The 27,194-nt window shown below is 41.8% G+C and overlaps 1 long non-coding RNA gene across 1 annotated transcript; it reads right to left on the bottom strand.

Annotated features, from left to right (window-relative positions):
• Positions 1-246: 246 nt before the first annotated feature.
• On the bottom strand, positions 247-19,361 carry LOC309633034. The gene is made up of 2 exons (XR_014247260.1): positions 2,503-19,361; positions 247-2,164 (listed from the first exon to the last, which is right to left on the bottom strand). It is a non-coding gene; the product is annotated as an uncharacterized lncRNA (long non-coding RNA).
• Positions 19,362-27,194: the final 7,833 nt, after the last annotated feature.

Below are 27,194 nucleotides of genomic sequence, written 5' to 3'. Positions count from 1 at the left end.
TGGTATGTCTTTCTATAAGTCTTTCTGTATATTCTACACATGCCTGAAGTAGGAGACTGGGCCTAGGGCCTGTTCCTTGAGTTCAGACCTGGCCATGGTGTTCAACAGTCTGTCCCTAGGGCCCAGCTGCCAAGTTTCAGGGAGTCTGACAAGACCTTGGCAGGCCTGGCATAGCAGGAAGGACAGGGATATTTGGCAAGGCCATAGGATGGATGATTTTGATCAGTGAAGAGCTTTATGTCATGATCTGTGGTGGACACTATAGGTTGGCTCACTCTATACCAAGTAAAATCCTTTTCTGCCTTCCTCTCCTCAGAGGGTGGGAAGCTCGGATCTCTATTGAGCAGCCTTCCTTGCAGTAAGTGGTGGCTATGGGACACAACTGTGGCCAAGGAGATGTGGGGAGAGGTCACCTGAGGAGGGGTGTTCTAAGTAGCCAATGTGGCCCTTTCTCCTAGCTCCCCTTCCTCCCTGGAATATGTCCATAGCACCTGGAAGTGAAGAAGACATTTTTGGCCATGAAGACAAAAGCCACACATAAAAAGATGGGGGAGCATGGATTCTTTACAACATCAAAAAGCCTTGTTCTTACCCTTGTCTGCCTCCAGACGGAAAAATAGAAAAACAACTCTTAGCTGATTTTTCCTGTTATTTTTGGTCAAACACATGTCTAACCTACATGGTCCTATAGGATTGATCCTGAGCAACAGCAACCCATATGATACGAGAAGAACAAAATGGTGGCACCCACTCCCTTTTCCTCCCCCAGTTCTTGGTGCTAGTAAGGATATGTTCTAGAATATTCTTTGGTATATCAGGAGTCCTAAAGTTCTTCTGAAGTGAGAATACTTTAAGGACTGGCTGGCTGATACAATAATAGTAATACTAGGCAATATATGATAGCAAAAGACGAATTGTTACAATTAAACCAAAGGAGTTACTGGAGATTCCTCATCTGGATGCCTACTTGGCTTCATGCATATTCCTTGAATAGACAGGACATGTCCCAGAGATTCTAACTCCAAAATCTCAGGAAATGAGGTCGTGGAGGCAGAGGAGCGATTTCAACACAGAGTCTGAAAGGGCACATGAGAGAACTCCAGAGGTTAGGTAGACAGCAGGCAATCCATGTACTAGGAAGAAAGGAAAATTTGGCCCATGTGGGTGGCAAAGCCATAAATGTTCCAGACCTATCAGACATCAGCACTTCAGCACTTCTTTAGTAAGCTTTTTTTGCCAATTCTTACTGATTCTCAACACTTTCTATGCTTCTTCCTCCCCAGTCCCAGACTTTACTTATGTACATTTGTGGACTGTCTAGGCTGTTCCTACAATTTTCCTAATTTCCACTTCTGCCTGGGCTCCATAAGATACTAAGTGTGACTCTATCAAAGGAATTTGAGACCTGAATTAGGCTCTGTCAAGACATCAATGTAGGGAATTACAGCAAAGATTTTTCCAGCATCTTGGACCAAGTATGATCAGAGTAATAAGTCTATTTCTTTAAATTTGTTCCTTCAGACACTACTTTTAATATAAAAACGGTGGTGTCAAAACATTTGCTGGTCTTGAGTCAAGAACCTACTGCAGAGGGTATCAAATATTTTATCATTGATTTAATCTATTTTTATAGCTATGCAGAATGACAAAATATTACTTCCCTTGCTTATGCAAGGAAAATGGAGACCTTAGGAAGAAGACACCCTGTCCTTGTTAAAACTCACCATCATGTTTTATAACATTTTAAACTTTCTCTGTATGGTCTTTCACCTTATATGGGTGCCTCCCTATTAAAAACTCAGATACAGCTCACTCAGAGTTCCTTCGCTCAGATTTCTTACACCCTCCCTTACTCAGTTTCCTCACCCCCTCCCTCATTCAGAGCACCATCATACCCTCTTTCTCTCAGAGTTCCCTCACACCTTCCCTTAAAAAAGAAAGGAAGGAAAGAAGAAATAAAGAAGGAAGGATGGAAAAAGAAAGAAAGAAGAGAGAGAGAGAGAGAAAGAAAGAAGGAAAGAAAGAAAGAAAAAAGAAAAAGAGAAAGAAGGAAAGAATCAGATATGAAGAGTTTCCTCTTGTTGTTTGTGTCATTTCGAAAGCCCTGACAGAGATGTAATAATAAGGAAAGGATAAAGGTTCATGAAAAAATATTTTTAAAAACCTCCAATTGGGGGTTTCCCTGGTGGCGCAGTGGTTGAGAATCTGCCTGCCCGTGCGGGGGACATGGGTTCGAGCCCTGGTCTGGGAGGATCCCACATGCCGCAGAGCGGCTGGGCCCGTGGGCCACAATTACTGAGCCTGCGCGTCTGGAGCCTGTGCTCCGCAACAAGAGAGGCCGTGATAATGAGAGGCCTGCGCACCGCGATGAGGGGTGGTCCCCGCTTGCCGCAACTGGAGAAAGCCCTCTCACAGAAACGAGGACCCAACACAGCCATAAATAAAATAAATAAATAAATAAATAAATAAATAAATAATTTAAAAAGAAGGAAAAAAAAAAACCTCCAATTGCAGTTAAGGCAAGATACTTAAGAAAAACCATTACTCAATAAATACTTGACTTACTTCATGAAACTGGAAACAAATAGTGAGTCCAAGTTTAACTGGCTCACTTTATAAATGCTTAAGTGCCGCGTATAAATAATACACCCTTTCAGGGATGAATCTGAGATTTGGCCCTCAAGTGTTTGATTCCCTATTCTCTATTTCCCCTTGTCACTGTAGGCAGCAAGGGCATCAGCCCTGAACCTCAGAACTGCAAGATTCCCCTGGGTCGAGGGCTCTAGGAACCTAGGTAAATTTTGCAGTCAGATTTCACTCATTTTCTTCCATGCGGCCTCATCTGTTTAGATTACCTGGATCGACTAATAAGTATTTAGGAACTTTATCTTCAAAGATAAACTTTTCTGGCGAGATAGTCGGAATGCCCAGTCTGCACAGTATTTCGGTGCTCTGAATCCTCTTCCGTATGGCGACCAGTGACATCGATTTGGAGTGATCCATGAGAATCTCATAAGGAAAAGTGTGCACGGGCGGAGGGATCCCATACTGAGAGATTCTCTTCTGGGATTTGGAGAGTCTCTCCACTGGGGAGAGGGATCTGGTCAGCAAGCTGTGGTGTAGGAGTTCAGTCATAGATTCTGGCCTCTCTTCTTTTCTCACCACCTTGCACGTGAAAACAGGTTGGGAATCCTCTCCTCTCCCATCAGTTCTGCTGGTTCCATTCAGGTTTTGACTGAGGATTTTCTGTGCTTCACTAGGTGAAATACAGTGGGTTTTTAGGAGATTCGATTTCTTGTTCTCCTTATTAAAATGCTCAACAAATGCATATAATTCTGGCAGCTATAGGAAAAAAAGTGGGAAGTCATGATATGGATGAAAATGTCATTGTCTGTAGACCCACAAATCCTAGAACAAATAGGACAACAACGATACAAACAGAAACATCTATATCTTTGAAAGATATCTTTGCCTAACTAACTAAACCAAATCAATCGTGGCAATGTGGAACAGAGAACAGAGGGTTGGATCTCAGATACATTCCCCCAAAGGGTATTATTTTGTCACATCATTAAGCCTGCATTATAAAAGGATTCCGTTAGACTTGGAGTCTAATGTCTTTAAAGATCTTTCCAACTCTAAAATTCCATGAGTGACCATGGAGAGAGACCGCTGTGGCAGTTTGCGACCTCTGTTTTGAGTAAGGCTACATTTCTTTTAAGGAAGAAAGGGAGCCAGTTAATCTAGATATCAAAGCTTCATCCTGGTGTCCAAACGGCTTGAATGTTCAGGAATGCAGCAAAAGGAAGCTGTAATTGTCCTTATTCCCTGGAATATTTTACCAAAGCAAATAGGTTTGTGGAGTGTTTGAAAATAGTTGCTGGCAGAAAAGACAGGAAGTGTTCCCTCAGAGTACCCTTCTCTGTCTAAAATCCTGTATTGAAGGAATAAAATCCTATTTCTAGAGTATTCTGCCTACTAATCCTATTACTTCTAACAGGCTTCTTAGGCCCTTGATTGGAAGGCCTAGGAGGCCAAAGTGAGATCCCACACCTGGGGCGTTTGAGCTTACCCAAGTGCAGTTTCCCTTCAGTCATGGTTGGTTCTATTCCAAGAGCAGCAGATAGGAAGGGAGCTAAAGTTGGCACAGGGCTCCTTCAAAGACATTGCCATCATTGTGAAAACACCTTAGCACCCATGCTTACCTGCCGGGAAGTGCTGCATTTTGCTGTAACAACAAAGGGTAAGTCACCGGAGTGAAATTTTTGTGTTTCCGATGGCCCCCAACCATGCCACTGTGTATTCAATAGTTGGAGTTTGTACCATTCTTGAATATAAAGTGTGCTGTACCCTGAATACATACCGAACATGTCCGAGGCTCGGCTGCCATGTCATCTTTACTTGGATCTGTGTCTCTATTGAGGAACATTGTACTGGGATTTTATTCTCTGACTCCTAAAAGATCAAAATAAGGGAAGACCAAATGAAAGATCAAAAATTAGATGAAATACAAGAGAGAAAGGTAACACTCTTTAAGTCTTTGGAAGGTTGTAAGACACTTTCTAATTTTATACCCTTAAATTTTTTCTTTTGTTGTCTCCTTACTCTGTCAGTCAAATTAATCACATTTCGACCAAACCTTTTCTCTGAAACACCTCAAATTCTTACATGACATGTATATTCAGGCATTTAATACTGGTTCAAAGAATCCTATATGGACTTTTTATATTTTTTGGTCTTATATATATTTTTTTGATCAACTTTCAGTTCCTCTGAAGAACAACTCACCTACCTCCTTATCCAGAAAAAGTATTTTTTATTCAGGAGAAAAAGGCTAACAATAATGACAACAACAATTAATGTTTTGAAATAATTTGCATTGGGCCACCTATATCAGTAAGCACTTTACAGATGGGATTTTTGTTTAATCGCTTTGTGAGAGATTAAAAATGGCCATAGAACCTTTACAATTGGCGTCTTCGAAGTCTGCTCCACATTTGACCCTAGGCTGGCCTTGTGCTTGGCTTTGACTGACAGCATAAGTCAAGGCACTGAGGTGCTTTGCAGCTTCACTTCATACTCTGGGAAGCCTGAGCCACCCGGTGAAGAGAGGTCCAGCTACCCTTCTGGAGAAACCAGGTGAAGTCAAAAGCCAGCACCAGTCCCTATACACATAAATGAGGCCATCTTGGATCACGAGCCCCACTGGTGCCTCCAGATGACCTCCACTGCATGAGCAACTCTAGATGAATCCAGATGGAGAAGAACCACCCAGCTGAGCCAGCCAACTCCAAAGTTATGGCACATAGTGAATTACAGTTGTTTCTAGACACTGAATTTTGAGTGGATTGTTATATAGCAATAAATAACAGATAAACCCCATGATATTTCACATTCTTGGTCTGAATTATTCCAGTGAATCTGGGTTGGTAGATAGGGGAAAGTATGTGGGAAAAGATCTTCCTGGGCATCACTGTATCCTGATTGGTGACTGTGGTCACTGGGATGAGTATCAGAGATGAACCCAGAATGCTCATTTGGTGTTTGGGGATGAAGCAAAAACAACTAGGTTCTTCATCCTTCCCAAGCAAAGTGGGAAAATCCAGAATGAATATATACATATATATTTGAATATATACTCATTCTGGGATATCTATTTATTGTTTGAAAATACCTATCTATATCTGTATGTCTAAAATATACATATATATCTAAATATATTATTGTCACTACTGAGTCCACTATATCTGTCTGTCTATCTATCTATTTATCTATTTTTTAAATCAGGGAATTCCCTGGCGGTCCAGTGGTTAGGACTCCACACTTTCACTGCCGAGGCCTCGGGTTCCATCCCTAGTCGGGAAGTAAGATCCTGCAAGCCTCGCGGCACTGCCGGAGGTGGGGTGGGAAACAATGACAATATAATGCATCACGCCTACCCCCCTTTTCTACATTTGGGCAGTGGCTTCACAGACGTGTCCATCCCCAACCAGTTAAAATACGACTTGACTGTGCTTTCCTTTCGACAATTCCTGCAAAGGAAACTATTTCTCTAACCTGCTTCGTCTAAAACGTCTGGGGTCTCGTGGTCAGCCATGACTTGTCTTCCGGGGTGTCGCCCACCACGGGAGAGCTGCCTTCTCCCATTACCAACAGACAAGACGTTTTCTTGCCCAACTGCTGTTAAGGACCTCTCCGTCTCATTGAAGGGTCAGGACACAGAACGCTACAACAGAACATTAGCCAACGATGCTTTTATCCAGTTGAATGCTGACTTCACTAACATACTCTCACTCTTTCCCTGAGCCAAGTCGATGCCTAAACCTGGATTAGCCATTTAACGCAGCCTCCCATGAAGAGAGTTCCTGGAAAAGCCATGAAAACATAGCCAACGGCCTGTTACAGATTCACACCACTGGAGGGAGCCCTTGCAGGGGCTCTTCAGCACTTCTATTCATCTTTTGTTATTCCCGGAAATTCCTACGGTCATTTCTAATTTTGCCAAGATCAAGGGCGTCTCACAGGAACTCTTGAGTGGTATCCTCCTCTCCACTTGCTATCATACCCAACTTCTCTCTGCTCATCTAGTGGTAACTGTCTATCCCATCCAGAGTGGTATATTTTATCCTCTTCCTAACTCTTGAAATTGTTCCCCTTCCTCCCTTCCCTTCAACGGGGAAACAACTTTTTCTCCTCTTTGTTTACTGTTCTCTTATCTTCAGTCTCATGTTTCCCAATGGCTCCTTCCTTTCTTTACAGACAAGTAAAATCTCTTCCATTTGGGGGAAAAAACACAACTTCTCTTGCCTCCGATCCTACCACTAACCCTCAAACTTTCTCTCTCTTTTACCTCTCTGTACTTGCTATTTTTAATATTCTCATGATCTAATCTTCACAATTATGACATTTAGCTTCCACCCTGACTGATGAACCAAAATTGAATACTTGAAGGCAAAAGTGACTTCCTAATCATCAGTTCTAATGTTGTTTTTACAGTCCTCATTTTCATCCATCTCAACTCTTAACTGCCCCTTCGCTTTGAAAATGATTTTTTAAAAATATCTTCCTTATTCTTTCCAAACGCATTGTAATGATTCTAGTAAAACACCTGATTGATTTCAGATTTGGACTATTGCAGTCATCTTCTGGTTTCCTTGCCCTTACTTTATTTTTTATTTTTACTTTTTTATAACGTATCCTAAATCACCTCTTTATCCAGCCATTCATTAGCTCATTTTTCAAACTTGGCTCCTTATTACTTTTAGGATAAGATATAAAATTCCTGACCAGATTTACAAAGACTATCTACAATCTTCTCCTAACACTTTCTCATCATTTAGAAACCATATTTCTGTGTCACTATAAGGCAGCTGGGCCAATTCACTTATTTCTGAAACAATTTTCTGTGCTTCCATGCATTCTTCCTTGAGGCTTGTTCACTCTGACTTCCCACATAATCAGCCAGAATGTTGATTTAACATTCCTTCTCTTTTATGCCAATCCAAATAAAAATATAATTCAAAAAATATGTAATAGAATTGAAGATGAAATTGAAGGAAGCACAACGTTCAATAGCTTTTGTGGGAAACAAAAGCAAAAAGTAGAACAGGAAATGGATATAAAGAAAAAGTTAAAACTTACTTAGGGAGGGTCTAGTTACGGTCAACTGATTTTTTACAAGGTTGCCAAGACCATTCAGTGGGGGAATGAATAGTCTTTTCAATAAATGTTGCCTGGACGGCAGGATATGCACATGCAGAAGAATGAAGTTGAACCCCTACCTCAATCCATACACAGAAATTAACTTAAAATGAACCATAGACCTAAACGTAAGAGCTAAAACTGTAAAACTAGAAGAAAACATAAGAGTAAATTTTCATGATCTTGGATTAGGCAATGGTTTCTTGGATACAACACTAAGAGCAAAAGCAGAAACATTTTAAAATTGATAAATTGGATTTCATCAAAATTAAAACCAATGGGCCACTCCTGGACAGAAACTCTAATTTGAAAAGATACATGCACCCCAGTGTTCAAAGCTGCACTATTTACAACAGCCAAGACATGGAAGCAACTTAAATGTCCATCGACAGATGAATGGATAAAGAAGATGTGGTACATATGTGTGTGTGTGTGTGTGTGTGTGTGTGTGTGTGTGTGTGTGTGTGTATTACTCAGCTATAAAAAAAGAATGAAACAATGCCATTTGCAGCAACACGAATGGACCTAGAGATGATCATACTAAGTGAAGTAAGTCAGACAGAAAAAGACAAATATATGATATCACTTATATATGGAATCTAAAAAAATGATACAAATGAACTTATTTACAAAACAGAAATAGACTCACAGACATAGAAAACAAGCTTATGGTTACCAAAGGGGAAAGTGGAGGGAGGGATAAATTAAGAGTGGGATTAACAGATATACACTACTATATATAAAAAAGATAGCCACCAACAAATATAGCACAGGGAACTATATTCACTATCTTGTAATAACCTACAATGGAAAAGAAGCTGAAAAAGAATATATACAATTCTCTCTATATATACATATAACACACGGAATTTTATATATATACATAGTGGGTGGGCCAAAAAGTACCTTTGGCTTTTTAAGTAAAAATAAAAGACACAGTATTCATTTCCACCAAGAACTTCATTGAACAACGTATTCACCCTTTTGTTCCACTACCTTCTGCCATTTTTCAGGCAATTTCATAATTCCATCTTCCCAAAACTTTTTATCTTTTTGAGTAAAGAGCTCTGCCAGGTGCCTTTTACAGTCTTCCAGGGAATTGCAATTTTTTCCATTCAGAGAATTTTGTAAAGACCAAAATAAATGGAAATCCGAAGGCGCAATGTCTGGTGAATATGGTGGATGAATCAGAACTTCCCAACCAAACTGTAACAGTTTTTGCCTGGTCATCAAAGAAACATGCAGTCTTGCGTTATCCTGATGGAAGATGATGCGTTTTCTGTTGACTAATTCTGGACGCTTTTCGTCAAGTGCTGCTTTCAGTTGGTCTAATAGGGAGCAGTACGTGTTGGAATTAATCATTTGGTTTTCCAGAAGGAGCTCATAATAGAGATCTCCCTTCCAATCCCACCATATACACAGCATCACCTTCTTTGGATGAAGACCGGCCTTTGGTGGGGTTGGTGGTGGTTCATTTCACTTGCCCCACGATCTCTTCCGTTCCATATTGTTGTACAGTATCCATTTTTCATCGCCCGTCACAATTTATTTTAAAAACGGAACGTTTTCGTTATGTTTTGGTAGAGAATAGCATGTGGAAATATGGTCAAGAAGGTTTTTTGCTCTTAACTTATGTGGAACCCAAACATCAAAGTGATTCACATAACCAAGCTGGTGCAAATGATTTTCAGCGCTTGATTTGGATATTTTGAGTATGTCGGCTGTCTCCCGCATGGTATAACGCTGATTGTTCTCAGTTATTGTTTTGCTTTGGTCGCTGGCAGCTTCAACTGGTCTACCTGACCGTGGAGCATCGTCCAGCAAGAAATCTCCAGCACGAAACTTCACAAACCACTTTTGACACGTTTGATCAGTCAGCACATTTGCCATACAATGCACAAATCCTTTTGTGTGTGTCAGTTGCATTTTTACCTTTCTTGAAATAAGGACATAATATGCTGAAAATGTTGCTTTTTTTCTTCCGTCTTCAATATTAAAATGGCTACACAAAAATTCATCAATTTTGATGTCTTTTTAAAAATGCACGCTGATATGACAGCTGTCGCATACAATCTAACAAAATTGTTTCGAATGAAGTTAAAAACAACTAAGTGCTACTAGAACCATCTTACGGAAAAAAACGAATGAACATTTTGGCCCACCCAATATATAACACTGAATCCTTTGCTATATGCCTGAAACTAACACAACATTGTAAATCAACTATATTTCAATTAAAAAAAAAAAGAAAATCAATGGGTATTCCCCCAAATGTTCTATATAGGCTTGCCTCTTTTTCTTTTTCTTTTCTTTTCTTTTTTAAATTTTTATATTTATTTTTGGCTGTGTTGGGTCTTTGTTTCTGTGCGAGGGCTTTCTCTAGTTGCGGCAAGCGGGGGCCACTCTTCATCGCAGTGCGGGGGCCTCTCACTATCGCGGCCTCGCTTGTTGCGGAGCACAGGCTCCAGACGCGCAGGCCCAGTAGTTGTGGCTCACGGGCCCAGTTGCTCCGTGGCATGTGGGATCTTCCCAGACCAGGGCTCGAACCCGTGTCCCCTGCATTGGCAGGCAGATTCTCAACCACTGTGCCACCAGGGAAGCCCATAGGCTTGCCTCTTTTTCCATCAGCTCTATTAACATGAAATAATTTTAATGATTTTATCTTTGCCATTCTGGAGTCTTAACTGTCTTCTTGACCTACTTATGTCTCAGTTTCCTTACTTTAAAAACAGGGCTAATGATAACATCTATTCATAGAATTATTATGAAGACCAAATTAGTTAATATATGAAAGGACTCAGAGCAGCATCTGGCACATAGTAAGCACTATAAATGTTTGCAATTATTATTACTTCCCTTGATGATATATGGTTCCACTTCCATCATTTTTTCTTTTTTTAAAAAAATTAATTAATTAATTAATTTATGGCTGTGTTGGGTCTTTGCTGCTGTGTGTGGGCCCTCTCTAGTTGCGGTGAGTGGGGGCCACTCTTCGTTGTGATGCATGGGCCTCTCACTGTCGTGGCCTCTCTTGTTGCAGAGCACTGGCCTCGAGGTGTGCAGGCTTCAGTAGTTGTGGCACGTGGGCTCAGCAGTTGTGACTCGCGGGCTCTAGAGTGCAGGCTCAGTAGTTGTGGCACACGGGCCCAGCTGCTCCACGGCATGTGGGATCCTCCCGGACCAGGGCTCTAACCCATGTCCCCTGCAGTGGCAGGTGGACTCTCAACCACTGTGCCACCAGGGAAGCCCACCTCCATTATTTTCTATTAGTTCTTCAGAGTCCCAGTAAATTATTATGGGCCTTTAATTTCTCAAAGTTTAAAAGTTTATTATACCTTTTAGTATTTTGTTCTGTCTTCTTCTTTAGTAACACCTAGTATATGTATGTTGGTTCTTTACTGCTTATTTTCTATATCATCTTCTTATAATCTTGACTTCTTTGTTCTTGTTTTCAATATATTCTGTTGCCTTATCCCTTTTTTGATCTCTTTTTCACAGAGCCCATATTTTATTTTCTTCCAGACTGTGGAAAATTTTTATTATAAAATTGTCTTGTTTCCTTGAGTAATTCTTCTTCCACAGACTATGCTTCTTAAAAAAATATTCACATGAAATCCCTTTATAATGACCGTGTTAATGTGTGGCTTTAACAATATTACTCTATCATATTCACACAATTAAACATCCTTTTTTGCCCAGGGATACTGACTGTACTGTTGTGCCACCAGGTGGCGCTCATTGGAAGTTTGCCTCCAATGCTTCCTATAACTTTTTCTTTCAATATCTTTCTCTCCTTCCTCCCTCCTTCCCTCTCTCCCTCCCTTCCTTCCGTCCTTCCTTCCTTCCTCTCTTGACTGATTGTTTGGTTTTAATTTATGGTATGCCTTAATTCAGCAAATACTTTACAATGTGTCAGGTACTGGACTAAGCCTTAGGAAAGACAAATGAAGTAACTGTGTGTGCATATAATAAGGAAAGATTTCTAAGACATTTACCAGTATTTTTTTTTTTTTTTAATGAAAGGCATTTATTTATTTATTTATTTATGGCTGTGTTGGGTCTTGGTTTCTGTGCGAGGGCTTTCTCTAGATGCGGCGAGTGGGGCCCACTCTTCAGTGCGTGGGCCTCTCACTATCGCGGCCTCTCTTGTTGCGGAGCACAGGCTCCAGACGCGCAGGCTCAGTAGTTGTGGCTCACGGGCCCAGTTGCTCCGTGGCATGTGGGATCTTCCCAGACCAGGGCTCGAACCCGTGTCCCCTGCATTGGCAGGCAGATTCTCAACCACTGCGCCACCAGGGAAGCCCCATTTATCCGTATTTATTGGACCCCAGTTATGCCCCAGGCACTGTTTAAGTCCTTGGTATACATTGTCAAAGAAAACAAAGATTTCTGTTCTTGGGAAGTTTCCATACAGGGGATACACACAGAAAATCATATATATAATAAATGAATTAATAAGTGTGAAAGTCATAAGTGCTGTAAAGGAAATAAAATATATCAGGGTCAAGGGGATTGAGAGTGCTGGGGGGCCAGGTGTAACTTAATAGTGTGGTCAGGGCAGAGCTCACTGAGGTACCATTTGAGCAAAGACTTGTAGGGGGTGTGAGCCTTGAGGAAAACTGGGGGGAACCTTCCAGATGGAGAGAAGCCAGGGCAGAGGCCATATGTTGGCTGCCTGAAGGAAGAGCAGGTTTCAAGAGAAACGGGAGTGAGGAAGTGAGGGGAAGGGGGCAGAAAGGAGGGGGAGGAGGGCTCTGTGTCCTCAGGGTTTTGGAAGCTGGCTTTCCTCAGAGAGAAACCCGGAGCCATCGCAGCCTCTGTGACAGAATCTGACTTACATTTTTAAAGGGGCACTCTGGCAGCCATATGGAGAGACATATTGTTAAAATATGTTCTATCCATATAATGCTAATTGTGCCATATGATTCCACACATTAAAAAAAAGAGCTGGGAGGAGATATGGGGATATATGTATATGTATAGCTGATTCACTTTGTTATAAAGCAGAAACTAACACACCATTGTAAAGCAATTATACTCCAATAAAGATGTTAAAAAAAAAAAAGAACTGTATGTGTATTTTATGTAGGAGAGAAAATATATTTGCATTTAAAGTGAATATATATACATAGATGTCAATTCATAGCAAATCATCTGGAAGGACATGTACAAAATTTCAACAGAAGAGAATGAGTAGGAAGGGAATGAATGGGGAGCTTTTGTTCTTTACTATTTATTAACGTTTTGCATTTTGCTTGGATTTTTTTTTAATAGTAAGCATGTGTCCCTTTTGTAATGTCAAAACAATTAGACATTGTTAGAGACATGGCTGACTTCCTGCTTTGAAGAGAAAGTGGTGTATACGGGAAAGAAAGATAAACCTATGTCTTCGTGTATCAATGGAGTTACTAATGTACTCGGTCACGTGATAGGCCCTTGTGAGGATACTGAAGCAACATCTGAAACAATTCCTACTCTCAAGAATATTTTTTGATATAGAAAACTGGTCATAGAGAGTTCTCTCCTTCTTGAACACAATATAGTGACAGTAAAAGAATTACTTGTTTAAGTATAAAACTACTACTAAAACAAAACAACAAAGGAAAAACCTAGGGGGCGGGCCAGGAAGGGGTTTCACAGAGAGAAGGTTTGCAAACTGCTCTCCAACACATATACCCCCCCAGGGGTACAACGTGAAGAGATGAAATCAGAATACCAGAAGCCATTAGGCTCAGGCCTCGTGGGAATGTGCTCTCCTGCTGTCTGGCTTCACCAAGCCTCTTAGACCCTCCCCACGCTCCCACAGGCTCTAGCAGCCTTTGGTAAGCCATTCACCCTGAGTCTAACATTCAAAATCCAGGTTCACTTTCTTCCATGCTTCCACCACTATCTCCCTACAGCATCCTTAGGTTTTGTAATAATAACTAGTCCCCACACCACAGGTCATTGCATTACAACTACTATATTGTGTCAACTTCATGTTTTAACATGATTGAAAAGTAGGATGCGTTTTATAATCAACAGTGATTTGGTCTCACAGTTGACATTGGCCCAGCGGCCGTCAAAACTACTCTCATGGCCTGTGTTTACATGAAATCAGACATGGCTGTTGACAGTGCCATCCATTCTCCTAGGTACATGTGTTATGGGTAGTACTGGTTGAACTTAGTTGCTCTTTGAAGTGTTTTCTAAATCTGTGCCTTCCAATAGGGTAGCCACTAGCTCTGTGTGGCTATTGAGTGCTTAAAATGTAACTAGTCCAAATTGAGATGTTCTGTAGTATGAAAAACAGAACAAAAATATCTCACTCAGGATTTGTATGTTGGTAACATGCTGAAAGTATACTATTTTAGATGTACTGGGTTACATTAAGATATGCTAAAATTAATCTTGGCTGTTTCTTTTACTTTTCCTAATACGGCTACTAGAAAATTTAAAATCACATAAGTGACTTCCATTCTTATTCTATTGGACAGCACTGATCTAAAAATTAACACTGATTTGGTAATGATCACAGGTAGGTGCTGAAAAGAACAGCAGATATATGATACAAGTTAATGTCTAAACAGTCTAAAAGAGCTCTTCTCTAAAAGAGAGTAGGTATAATATAAAAATTATGTCATAACAAAGCATGTCAGAGTTAAATGGGAATGAATAATTATGAAATTCCACAAGTCCAAAACCCTGCCTAAGAAATAGAATGTCAGGAACACCACTGAGGCCCTTTGTATCATCCTCAATTCCATCTTCTGCCTTCCCCACTCCCAGAAGTAACCGACCTCCTGAATTTTGTGTTAGCATTCTCTCTCTTTTTTACTTCAGTTTTCTTATATGTGCATGCATCCCTAAATGACATATTGTCTTTTTGGCATGTATTTGAACTTTATGTAAATGAAAGCATCCTAATAGATTTCTCCTGCAACTTGCTTCCCTCTTTTTAAAGTTTTAATTATACCAAAATATACATAATATAAAATTTACTACCATAACCTACGTGTATAGTTCTGTAGTGTTAAGTATTTCACATTGTTGTGTGACCAATCTCCTGGACTTTTTCACCCTTGCACAACTGAAACTCTGTACCCATTGAAAAACAGCTCCCTATCTCCTCCTTCCCCTACCCCTTGGCAACCACCATTCTACTCTCTATCTCTATAAATTGGAATGCTCTACCTCGTATAGGTGGAATCATACTGTGTTTGTCTTTTTGTGACTGGCTTATATCACTGAGCATAATGTCCTCAAGGTTGATCCATGTTGTAATAGTATGTGTCAGAATTTCTTTCCTTTTGAGACTGAATAATACTCCATCATTTGTGTATACCACATTTTGTTTACCCATTCATCCATTGATGGGCACTTGGGTTGCTTCCACCTCTTGGCTATACAATGCTGCTATGAACATACGTGTACACTTTCCCTGTTTAGTGTCAGTTGGAATTTTTTTCTTAACCTGCCTCCAAGTCATTCTGATTGATCCATTCAGGGGGGTCATCACACAATTCTAATGAAAAGAAAATATTTATCACAATTCTTAAAGCAAAAATATGACCTAAAAACTATTTTTTCCTATGTGTGAGAGGAGATGCTCTTATTCTAATCTTCCCCCAGGAATCATGATGATACTTGGACACTAGGTCTGTTTCCACATCCAACAGATTTCCTTTGACAGTATTTCTGTTAAATAGAAAACCTTGGCTCCCAGTTGTAGGTCTTGTGAAATGACAGCTCATGTTTGCGGGTCCTGTCAGGTGGCTTATGATCTTAGGAAGCAAGATGGGGCGACATCCCTCTGAAGGCTCCTCTTATTGCCACGTCACATTCCAGAGCTGGACAGTTGACCATCTCAGCCAAGGAGAACAAACAACTTGCCAATACATGCTCCAGTTGTATTTGACTCTGAGAAGCATTTCTTCATGTTCTCTTGCATGTGATTTTAAAGGATACTAAAATACACCCCATTGATTTCTTTCACTTTTTCAGGAAAAAGTGAGGAAAAGTAAAACAACTCAGCGATTTAGCCAATTGTACCACACTTTGGACTTAAGCCTATACTGCATGTTCCTCATGTATAACCTGAGTTTTCAGTCCTGATGTACACGTTCAAGCTGTGCAGGGACTGATTATACAGCAAGGACACCCTGCGAGCAGCCACTTAAAGCAGTAAAACTGGCATTATCAACACATGGAAGACAGAAAAATCTTCTCACTTCAAAAACATTTACAAATAATTTTCTTTCAACATCTAGTATTCTTGAGTGTGAAAACAGGGTGTAGAATTTATGTGTACTATTTAAAGAATAAAAATAAAAGGAACCAGCATGTACTTACACCCAGGTGAAAACAGAACGTGTCCAGAACCTTAGAAACCCGTGGATGGCTCTCTCCAAACGGACCACCTCCTCCAGCCTCGAGTGACCATCACCTCAGTTCTTGTTGTTCTCTGTGGTTTTACACAGATTCATGTATCTCTAACACAGTAGTATTCCCCTTTGAAAACAAAATGGCAAGGCACCTGTGAAAGGAAAAACTGGTGTTGCCCTCATTAGATGCAGGCTCAGTGGGAAACAACCTGCACAGAGCTGGGGTCCTTGTCCAGCCTTGGCTTCCCAGTGCATTTCAAGAACACTTAGGGGGAGTCAAAGGCAAGGTCATGATCAAGTCCTGGGTAAGGGAGCATTCATCCCAGGTGGGGCATCTAGTAGGACGAGGTCATGGGCCAGAGAAGGCAATCCAGCGAAATATGATCAGGGCAGGGCGCTGCTCTGCATTTTTTCTATTTTCTGCAATTTCTGCTCACGATGGTCAACCTTCAAATCTTAAGAGTGTGTCAAAACAGAACTTCTCTTTGGGATGCAGTACGTACCCTCTGTTCACCTTTTCTCTCTTGTTTTTTATCTGGCTGTCTTTTTCATATGCTTTTTGGAGCATTTTCCTTCACTTTATCTCTTAACGCTGGTGTGTGTGTGTGCGTGCACGCACACACACAGATTTAGCATATATGAACAGTTCTTATTCTGAGTGTTCCTTTTCATGTCCTTCTTTCTTGCTTCATGATATGATATCTTCTCCTATGATACCTTCTCCTAACCCTCTGAAGATACTGTGGTTGTTTTTTTGAAGTTTTCTTCTCCCAACATACCACCCCCCCCCCCTTTTTCTGTTTGTTTTGGCCCCTAAATTCCAAGATAGAGGCAGGGCTCCCATGTCTGGTGATCTTTATTTTCTGCTCACGAATAAGAACGAGGTCTCAAAAAGCTGGCAGGAAGCCCTGCATGCATTGATGGGGCTGGTAGACCATTTGGGGAGAATCCCTTGACATGAGTATCCAGGTCTTTCCTGGGCTGGTAAGATTCCCTAGAGAAGATTTCCATTTTCTGGCATGGAGGTGAGAGTCTCCCTGCTGGAGAAAGTTGAATGCAGAGTGGAGGAAGGGGCTGTTGGTCCGCACTTATTAGAAGTATATTCACAAAATCTCTTGTTTTGGTTGTGTCTGTTGGTTGTTTTTTGGTATGGTGCTCGCACCCTCTGCTGGACCTGGCCTCCCCCAGGTGATCCTGCTTTAGCCTCTCCACAGAGACAACCTTTGGGTTCAGCTGGAGGCATGGAGTGGGGAGGGCACCTAGGGATCATCTTTCTCATACAGTGCCCACTCAGCTGCCCCCTTAGCCCACTTTCCCTTCACCCTTATTTCCAGGAACACCCGAGTCACCTGTAAGTGCAGCCTTCTGAGAATCCTGAGGCTTAAGTTCATCCAGGCCTCAGTTTCCTCAAGTCCTCCAGCCAGTAACGCCTCATCCATCTGCCTTCCAGCTTGCAAATGTTATTGATGTTAGCTTCTCTCCAGATCGCATCTTTGTGTTATGTCTTTAAAAAAAAAAAAAAATCCTTGTATTTCAGCTATGTTCAGCTGTCAAGAGTCATGAAATTACTTACAGGTTTCAATCCATTGTCTGAAGTTCAGGAATCTCACTCTTTCCCCATTTCTTTGCATGGCAGGATGAAAATGCAGTGGCCACAAGTTGATTGTGTGTGTGGTTTTCACTATATCTTCCCAAACCAAAGCAAAACCAAGAGGCAGCTCCCTGGGAAGGAGATGGAGCGTGGACAGACATTCAGAGACAGTTCCTTCATCTCCAGAGCAATAGCCTTCCTCACTGCTTCCCCCACGTTTCCTTCAGTGTGGATACCTGGCCATCTATTCAGTCAACAGCCCACCCCCTGAAGTGTCTTTTCACTTTGTTTTCACAGAGAACGAAGCATCTCTGTGGCTTTCTTCTTGGTGTATGTATACAACATGTATATCAACAGCTCACCTTTGCAATTGAAAATGCTCTGTCACATGGTAGACTGTTAATATTTGTACAATAAGATCCTGGATAAAACTCTTGTTAATTGTTCATTTTGTTTCTCTCTGAGCATAGAACATGTGATTAACTTGTAGGTTTATGAGATTCTTAACAATAATGTAACATGTACCTGTTTTTTTCTTCAATAAGTAAAACTTTGAATAACAGTTACTCTGTGTTTACCAATGAAACTAATCAGTTTTGTCCTGAAAAGCATTTTTTGTACTTGTTCTGGGAAAATTCCACTGGTTGATAAGAATGTCACTGTCTTCGCTTGTTGAATGACTCAAAAGCCTCAGCGGTATCCTCCAAGCAGGAATTATAACTTTGCAGGGAGGTCTTGGGCAGTGAGCTTTGATCTAATCAAATTCAGTTGTCAGATATCCATTGTGGCACCTCCTATTCAGTTTCAATTTTCAACCACTTTGTGTAAAATCATCACACCTGCAGATTTGCTTGACTCAGTAAATCCTGACATTCTACATTATCTGGAGTCATAGGTACTTTGTGTGTTCATAAGATTATTCTTATCTGTAGGACATATGTCACTATTTCCATCACTATTTTATGCTTCAGTGAACACTTTTGAGCCACTGATCCTTTTTAAAAAGTGAACTTGAGTAGACTATAACCCAAAAGCAATAACATAGATTACAAATTTGATCAACATAAACAAGCCAATGGTGTGAAAAATACATTAACCATGATGAACCTCGTTAGCCGAATGTTATGTACATCAATCTGATCAATGGAGTCCTTGTGGGAAATGCTCCACCTTGAAAGAAACAATCGTTACTGAGAACAACATGGGATTTCTGTGAAGTCATGACAATATTACATTTACAATTCATGAGGCATGATCACAACTGTTTCATTGCTTTTTCCTCTGAAACCCCCAAAGCCCCTGTGGTGTCAGGAGAGATCTCTGCGTACCCTGCTGTGGGGACACTTCTAAGCGAGGGAGCCTCCCTGGGGGGCAGGTGAGAGCCCAGGGACCTGAGGACCAGGGATTGAATCCATGCTCTCTGCAGTGAAAGTGAGGAATCCTAACCACTGGACCGCCAGGGAATTCCCCGACTGGTTTGTTGTATTTTTTTAGTGGAATAATTGCTTTTTTAAAAAAAAAAATTTATTTATTTTATTTATTTATTTTTGGCTGCATTGGGTCTTCGTTGCTGTGCACTGGCTTTCTCTAGCTGCGGAGAGCGGGGGCTACTCTTCATTGCAGTGCACGGGCTTTTCATTGCGGTGGCTTCTCTTATTGCGGAGCACGGGCTCTAGAGTACAGGCTCAGTAGTTGTGGCAAGTGGGCTCAGTAGTTGTGGCGCACGGGCTTAGTTGCTCCGCAGCACGTGGGATCTTCCCTGGACCAGGGCTCGAACCCATGTCCCCTGCACTGGCAGGAGGATTCTTTACCACTGTGCCACCAGGGAAACCCGAAATAATTGCTTTTTAAAAACTTGAGTTTTCTTAGGAATGCAACTATATTGCTAATTTAATACAAGACTTCTTTTTTTTTCTATAATTAATAAGCTTTGTCTTTTAGAGCAGTTTTAGGTCTAAAATTGATTGTAAAGTACAGAGTGTTCACATATGCCCTCTCCCCATCACACACAGTTTCCCCTATCATTAACACCTTGCATTAGTGGGATACATTTGTTATAATTGATGAACCAATAATATACATTATTATTACCTAAGTCCATAGTTTCCATCAGGGTTCATTCTTTGTGTTGACTTTATCCTATGGGTGTTGACAAATGTATAAAGACATGTACCCATCATTGTGTATCATACACAACAATTTCGGTGCCCTAAAAATCCTGTGCTCCTACTTTTTACCTTCTATAAGCCGCACTGGGTTAGCCTTCCTAAAAGAGAATTCTGATGAAGATTTGCTCTTGCTTAAGCCGTCAGTGGCTGCCCAGTGGCCCACAAAGTACAGGTTTGTTAGCACTTGGACTTCTCACCATCCAGCCACAGCAACACCTCACTTGTGTCCACCACTGCTTCCCTTCCAGGTGGTTCTACTCCTGCCACTGCTTTTTGACATTCCTCACATGTGCCCCTCACCTCTCCACTCCCTGCCTGTTTATGCCGGTCTCCCCACTCGAGGGCCCGGGGCCTTCTCCCCAGAGCTGCAGTCGCTCAGAGACCATCTCAGGAGCTGTTCCCACGACATCCTCCGTTCCCTCGTGGGAGTCGTCTCTTGCTTCTCGGAGCCTCCCTGACACTGTCCCTCTGTCTCCTCAATGGCATTCACAGGCAGACCTTGCGTTATTGCACTTCCCAGATACTGCATGTTTTACAAGTTGAAGGTTTGTGGCAACCCTGCGTTGTCAGATGATGGTTAGCATTTTTTAGCAATGAAGTATTTTTTAATCAAGGTATGTATGTTGTCTTTTTAAAGATATAATGCTATTGCACACTTAATAGACTACAGTATAGGGTAAGCATAACTTTTATAGGCCCTGGGAAACCAAAAAAATTTGTGTAACTCACTTTATTGCGATATTTGATTTCTTGCTGGGGTCTGGAACCCAACCTACAACATCTCCAAGGTCTGCCTGTATCATTTTGCAACTTGTTTGGTTGTCTTATTTTCCCCAGTTGAGCAGAGTGGATAAGAGAATATGCTCTGGAATCAAGGCCTTTCTTGCTGGCCTTTGACCTCGGTATCGGGTATACACATGTGTAACATGAGGACGATTTGTATGGTGTGAACTACCTGGAGTTGTGTGAAGATTAAATGAGCTAATTCATGTGGTGTTGACAAGACAGTCTGGCCCCCAGGAAGTGCTCTCACCATCGTTAGCTGTTTAATTGCTACTCCTACCTTTGTCCTCACACCACGCTCCTCCTGGGGGGCAAGTTCCTGGGAGCCCAGGGCCTGTCACATTCATCTCTGTGTCCTCCACAACTCAAGGCTAAATAGATGCTTAATGATTACATAGCTGGAGCCCTGCAGTCACACATGAAAAGCAAGTCTAAAAAACAAACCAATAAGACAGATCTCCACGTGGTGACGGTGGCGATTCTTCGAGCAATCTCCAAACAAACCATTCCCCATCCTCCCCGAGCCCATTAGAAAGAAAATGGTCATGAACATCTTGTTGTGATGCTTGCAGTTCAGTATGTTGTGTTACAGGGTCTCAGGGGATGGGGCAGTGGGGCAGCTCGCGAGCTTCAGGAAAGGGCAGTGGAGGGTGCCAGTATTTTCAGAAATGGGAGAGAATCAGTACCTGGCATAGGCTCCAGGGGAGCCGTCTGTTTGCTTCTGGTCCGCTTGGTAGAGGCAGCAGCACTCGGCCTACAGGCTGGAATCCTGAAAGGAAGGAGCCAGGCTCGCAAAGATGGAAACGCAGAGAAGAGGGAGGAGGCTCAGAGCTCCTTGGTGTATCTTCTAATTCCAACCGTGCCCACCTATCTCTGCCCCTACAACCCTTTCTACTCTACTTCTTTTGCTACCAAAGAAAAGCCGTGCAGCTGTGGCAGGGCTTACCTCCCCACCTCTTCCCCAGGGAACTGGCAAATGTACTGAACGGGATTCGAGGTCACTCTGGAAAGACTGCCCAGGGGTCAGCAGCCTTAGCCTGTGTGCCACTCACAGTACCACGATGCGCCTATGGGTGATCCAGCACCTGAAACGTAAGGCCGCACACATGCAGGAAAGAAGGAAGAAAAGGTGCTGGGTGGGGAGCAGCAGGGGTACGAGAGGGTGGGGCTGATCAGAAGCAGTGCAATCCCATCCAAGAGAACTGCCGTGGACAGCCGCCTGTGCTGACTGTTCTGAGTCCCCAGGGAACTGACCTGCTCAGGACCTTCCCTGGTTGGATGGACAGTGGCCTTGAGGACTGACAGGCCTGCTGGGGCAGGAGGAGGAGGGAACACCCGGCAGCTGTGGATGGGAGCCTTGGGATGACTAGTTCATTTAGCTCCATCACTCAGTTTTGGCGCAAGAGACAGCTTGTCCCTGTGAGCTGGTTCTGAAAAAGGGGAGAGAAAGTTCTCTGCCCTTCTTTTGATCCCTTCCTCATTCAGACTCTCATCTCTAGCGAGGCTGTAACTCTCAAGGCTGGATGTGGGGAGAGGGAGGAGAAAGGACACCAGGCGTGGTGAGGGCAGAGCAATCAGTGGGCATGTGGTGGAGAAGGCAGGATGTGCGGAGATGGAGGGGGAGACCGTGTGCGCTCAGTCCTCACTACTGCGGCCAGCTTCCCGTGACTCCTGGAAGGAGCTGAAAGTCTCCCGACCTGATTCCTAGACATGGGCCCAGCCGCCATCTGTCTCCCGGCTCTGCTCTTTTCCGTCTCTCCCTCCACCTTCCACTTCACCCCCCCCCTCCTTGCTGAGCCCGGACTGGCTTCCTTTTCACTCCTCTGTGCTCTCATTATGCTCCGTGAGTTATCAAGCTCTGCACTTACCACTTGTTTTACAATTCTCCGTTTAGGTGGCCAGCTGTTTCATGAATTTACGCGCCTGGGGGCAGGAGCCGGGTCGCATTCACATGTAGCCCCGAGGCCTAGCCCAGCACCTGGCACAAGGCAGCTTAGGAAGTGCTGAGTAGATGAGTAACTGCCCACTGTGACATATGGACAGCCTCAAGGTCACAAAAACAGCTGTGTGACACTAAGGGTCAGGGGATTATCTTCCCGCTTGAAGGTAATGGGTGGAGGATGGAGAGATTTTTTTAAAAAGTGAACATTAAATAGCTGAATTGTGAATATAATTTCTAATCAGTCAGGTTTTCCCTTCTATATGAACAAAGGGCAAAGGAGATGTCAAGGCAGCTAATTAATAGGAGGCAGACCCTTGCTCCCTGCATCTGCCCAGAAGATTGGGTTGGTCGTGTTAACTCTCTACATGAGCCAGGTAGCTGTGCTCTGGACTCTGTCCTCACCCTTAAATGGCTCCCTGCTCAGGAGATTGTTACAGCAATCGTTGAAAATTCTGCCCAGCGACCATCTCCCCGGAATGGACTCTGCTGGTGTATTAGTGTTCTCCAGAGACACAGAACCAGTAGGATACACACACACACACACACACACACACACACACACACACACACACACACACACACACAGTCGGCTCTCAATACCCTCGGGCTCTGCATCCACAGATTCAAACAACAGTGGATCAACAATATTGGAAGAAAAAAAAATTCCAGGAAGTTTCAAAAAGCAAAACTTGAATTTGCTGTGTGCTGACAACTACTTGCATAGCATTTATATTGTATTTATGACAATTTACATAACATTTATACGGTATTAGGTATTGTAAGTAATCTAGGGATGATTTAAAGTATACGGGAGGGTGTAAGTAGGTTTTATATATGGAACTTGAACATCTGAGGATTTTTGTATTCGTGGAGGGTCCTGGAACCAACCCCCTGCAGATACAGAGGGACGAAGGTATACATAAAAGGTGATTTATTATGCGGAACTGGCTCACGCAATTACAGAAGCCAAGAATCTTTGGTCTGCAAGCTAGAGACTCAGGAGACCCAGTGGTGTGATTCAGTCTGAGTCAAAGGGCCTGAGAACTAGAGGAGCTGGTGGTGTAAATCCCAGTCCCAGAACAGGAGATGAAAGGAGATGTCCCAGCTCTACAGTGGGGCAGGAAAAAAGGGGGACAAAATGTGCTTTCTGCTGTTTTTATTCTATTTGGGTCCTCACTGGATTGGATGATACCCACCCACATTGGGGAGGGCGATCTACTGAGTCCTGAGACACCCTTCCAGACACACCCAGAAATAATGTTTAATATGGGCACCCCTTGGCCAGTCAATCTGACACATAAAATTGACCGTCACCATTGGGTAATTAAGTAGTCTGGTTAATTGAGAGTCACCAACTTTTAAAAGTTGTTGGGTAATATATATAACATAAAATTTACTACCTTAACCATTTTTTAAGTGTAGTGGCACTAAACACATTCATATTGTGCAGCCGTTGCGACTATCCACCTCCAGAACTTTTTTATCTTCTCAAACGTAAACTGTCCCCATTAAACACTAACTCCCCATTCTTCCCTCCCTCAGCCTCTGGCAACCACCATTCTACTTTCCGTCCCTACGAAGTTGACTCCTCTAGGGACCTCATATAAGTGAATCATACAATATTTGTCCTTTTGTGACTGGTTTATTTCACTTAGCATGGTGTCTTCAAGGTTCATCCGTGTCATAGCATAAGTCAGAATTTCCTTACTTTTTGCGTGTGTGTGTGTGTGTGTGTGTGTGTGTGTGTGTGTTAGTTTCTGTTTCATAACAAAGTGAATCAGTTATACATATACATATGTCCCCATATCTCTTCCCTCTTGCATCTCCCTCCCTCCCACTCTCCCTATCCCACCCCTCTATGTGGTCACAAAGCACCGAGCTGATCTCCCTGTGCTATGCTGCTGCTTCCCACTAGCTAGCTATTTTACGTTTGCTAGTGTATATATGCCCATGCCACTCTCTCACTTTGTCACAGCTTACCATTCCCCCTCCCCATATCCTCAAGTCCATTCTCTAGTAGGTCTGCGTATTTATTCCCATCTTGCCCCTAGGTTCTTCTGACCATTTTTTTTCTTTTTCTTAGATTCCATATACATGTGTTAGCATACAGTATTTGTTTTTCTCTTTCTGACTTACTTCACTCTGTATGACAGTCTCTAGGTCCATCCACCTCACTACAAATAACTCAGTTTCGTTCCTTTTGATGGCTAAGTAATATTCCATTGTATATATGTGCCACATCTTCTTTATCCATTCATCTGTTCATGGACACTTAGGTTGCTTCCATGTTCTGGTTATTGTAAATAGAGCTGCAATGAACATTTTGGTACATGACTCTTTTTGAATTATGGTTTTCTCAGGGTATATGCCCAGTAGTGGGATTTCTGGGTCGTATGGTAGTTCTATTTTTAGTTTTTTAAGGAACCTCCATACTGTTCTCCATAGTGGCTGTATCAATTTACTTTCCCACCAACAGTCCAAGAGGGTTCCCTTTTCTACACACCCTCTCCAGCACTTATTGTTTGTAGATTTTTTGATGATGGCCATTCTGACCAGTGTGAGGTGATATCTCACTGTAGTTTTGATTTGCATTTCTCTAATAATTAGTGATGTTAAGCATTCTTTCATGTGTTTGTTGGCAATCTGTATATCTTCTTTGGAGAAATGTCTATTTAGGTCTTCTGCCCATTTTGGATTGGGTCGTTTGTTTTTTTGATATTGAGCTGCATGAGTTGCTTGTATGTTTTGGAGATTAATCCTTTGTCAGTTGCTTCATTTGCAAATATTTTCTCCCATTCTGAGGGTTGTCTTTTCGTCTTGTTTATGGTTTCCTTTGCTGTGCAAAAACTTTGAAGTTTCATTAGGTCCCATTTGTTTATTTTTGATTTTATTTCCATTTCATTAGGAGGTGGGTCAAAAAGGATCTTGCTGTGATTTATGTCATAGAATGTTCTGTTCTGCCTATGTTTTCCTCTAAGAGTTTGATGGTGTCTGGCCTTACATTTAGGTCTTTAATCCATTTTAAGTCTATTTTTGTGTATGGTGTTAGGGAGTGTTCTAATTTCATTCTTTTACATGTAGCTCTCCAGTTTTCCCAGCACCATGTATTGAAGAGGCTGTCTTTTCTCCACTGTATATTCTTGCCTCCTTTATCAAACATAAGGTGACCATATGTGCGTGGGTTTATCTCTGGGTTTTCTATCCTGTTCCATTGATCTATATTTCTGTTTCTGTGTCAGTACCATACTGTCTTGATTATGGTAGCTTTGTAGTATAGTCTGAAGTCAGGGAGCCTGATTTCTCCAGCTCAGTTTTTCTTTCTCAAGATTGCTTTGGCTATTTGGGGTCTTTTGTGTTTCCATACAAATTGTGACATTTTTTGTTCTAGTTCTGTGAAAAATGCCAGTGGTAGTTTGATAGGGATTGCATTGAATCTGTAGATTGCTTTGGGTAGTAGAGATATTTTCACAATGTTGATTCTTCCAATCCAAGAACATGGTATATCTCTCCATCTACTTGTATCATCTTTAATTTCTTTCATTAGTGTCTTATAATTTTCTGCATACAGGTCTTTTGTCTCCTTAGGTAGGTTTATTCCTAGATATTTTATCCTTTTTGCTGCAATGGTAAATGGGAGTGTTCCTTTAATTTCACTTTCAGATTTTTCATCATTAGTGTATAGGAATGCAACAGATTTCTGTGCATTAATTTTGTATCCTGCTACTTTACCAAATTCATTGATTAGCTCTAGTAGTTTTCTGGTATCATCTTTAGGATTCTCTATGTATAGTATCATGTCATCTGCAAACAGTGACAGATTTACTTCTTTTCTGATTTGGATTCTTTTATTTCTTTTCTTCTCTGAGTGCTGTGGCTAAAACTTCCAAAACTATGTTGAATAATAGTGGTGAGACCGGGCAACCTTGTCTTGATCCTGATCTTAGTGGAAATGGTTTCAGTTTTTTCCCCATTGAGGACGATGTTTGCTGTGGGTTTGTCATATATGGCCTTTATTATGTTGAGGAAAGTTCCCTCTGTGCCTACTTTCTGGAGGGTTTTTATCATAAATGGGTGTTGAATTTTGTCGAAAGCTTTCTCTGCATCTATTGAGATGATCATATGGTTTTTCTCCTTCAATTTGTTAATATGGCATATCACGTTGATTGATTTGCATATATTGAAGAATCCTTGCATTCCTGGGATAAACCCCACTTGATCATGGTGTATGATCCTTTTAATGTGCTGTTGGATTCTGTCTGCTAGTATTTTGTTGAGGATTTTTGCATCTATGTTCATCCATGATATTGGTCTGTAGTTTTCTTTGTTTGTGACATCTTTGTCTGGTTTTGGTATCAGAGTGATGGTGGTCTCGTAGAATGAGTTTGGGAGTGTTCCTCCCTCTGTTATATTTTGGAAGAGCTTGAGAAGGATAGGTGTTAGCTCTTCTCCAAATGTTTGATAGAATTCGCCTGTGAAGCCATATGGTCCTGGGCTTTTGTTTGTTGGAAGATTTTTAATTACAATTTCAATTTCAGTGCTTGTGATTGGTCTGTTCATATTTTCTATTTCGTCCTGGTTCAATCTCGGAAGGTTGTGCATTTCTAAGAATTTGTCCATTTCTTCCAGGTTGTCCATTTTATTGGCAT

Source organism: Balaenoptera borealis (assembly GCF_965194805.1).
Source record: "Balaenoptera borealis genome assembly, chromosome: 8".
In the NCBI taxonomy this organism is placed as follows: domain Eukaryota; kingdom Metazoa; phylum Chordata; class Mammalia; order Artiodactyla; family Balaenopteridae; genus Balaenoptera; species Balaenoptera borealis.
The sequence above is the reverse complement of the archived record's forward strand: the minus strand, read 5'-3'. Positions and strand labels throughout refer to the sequence as shown.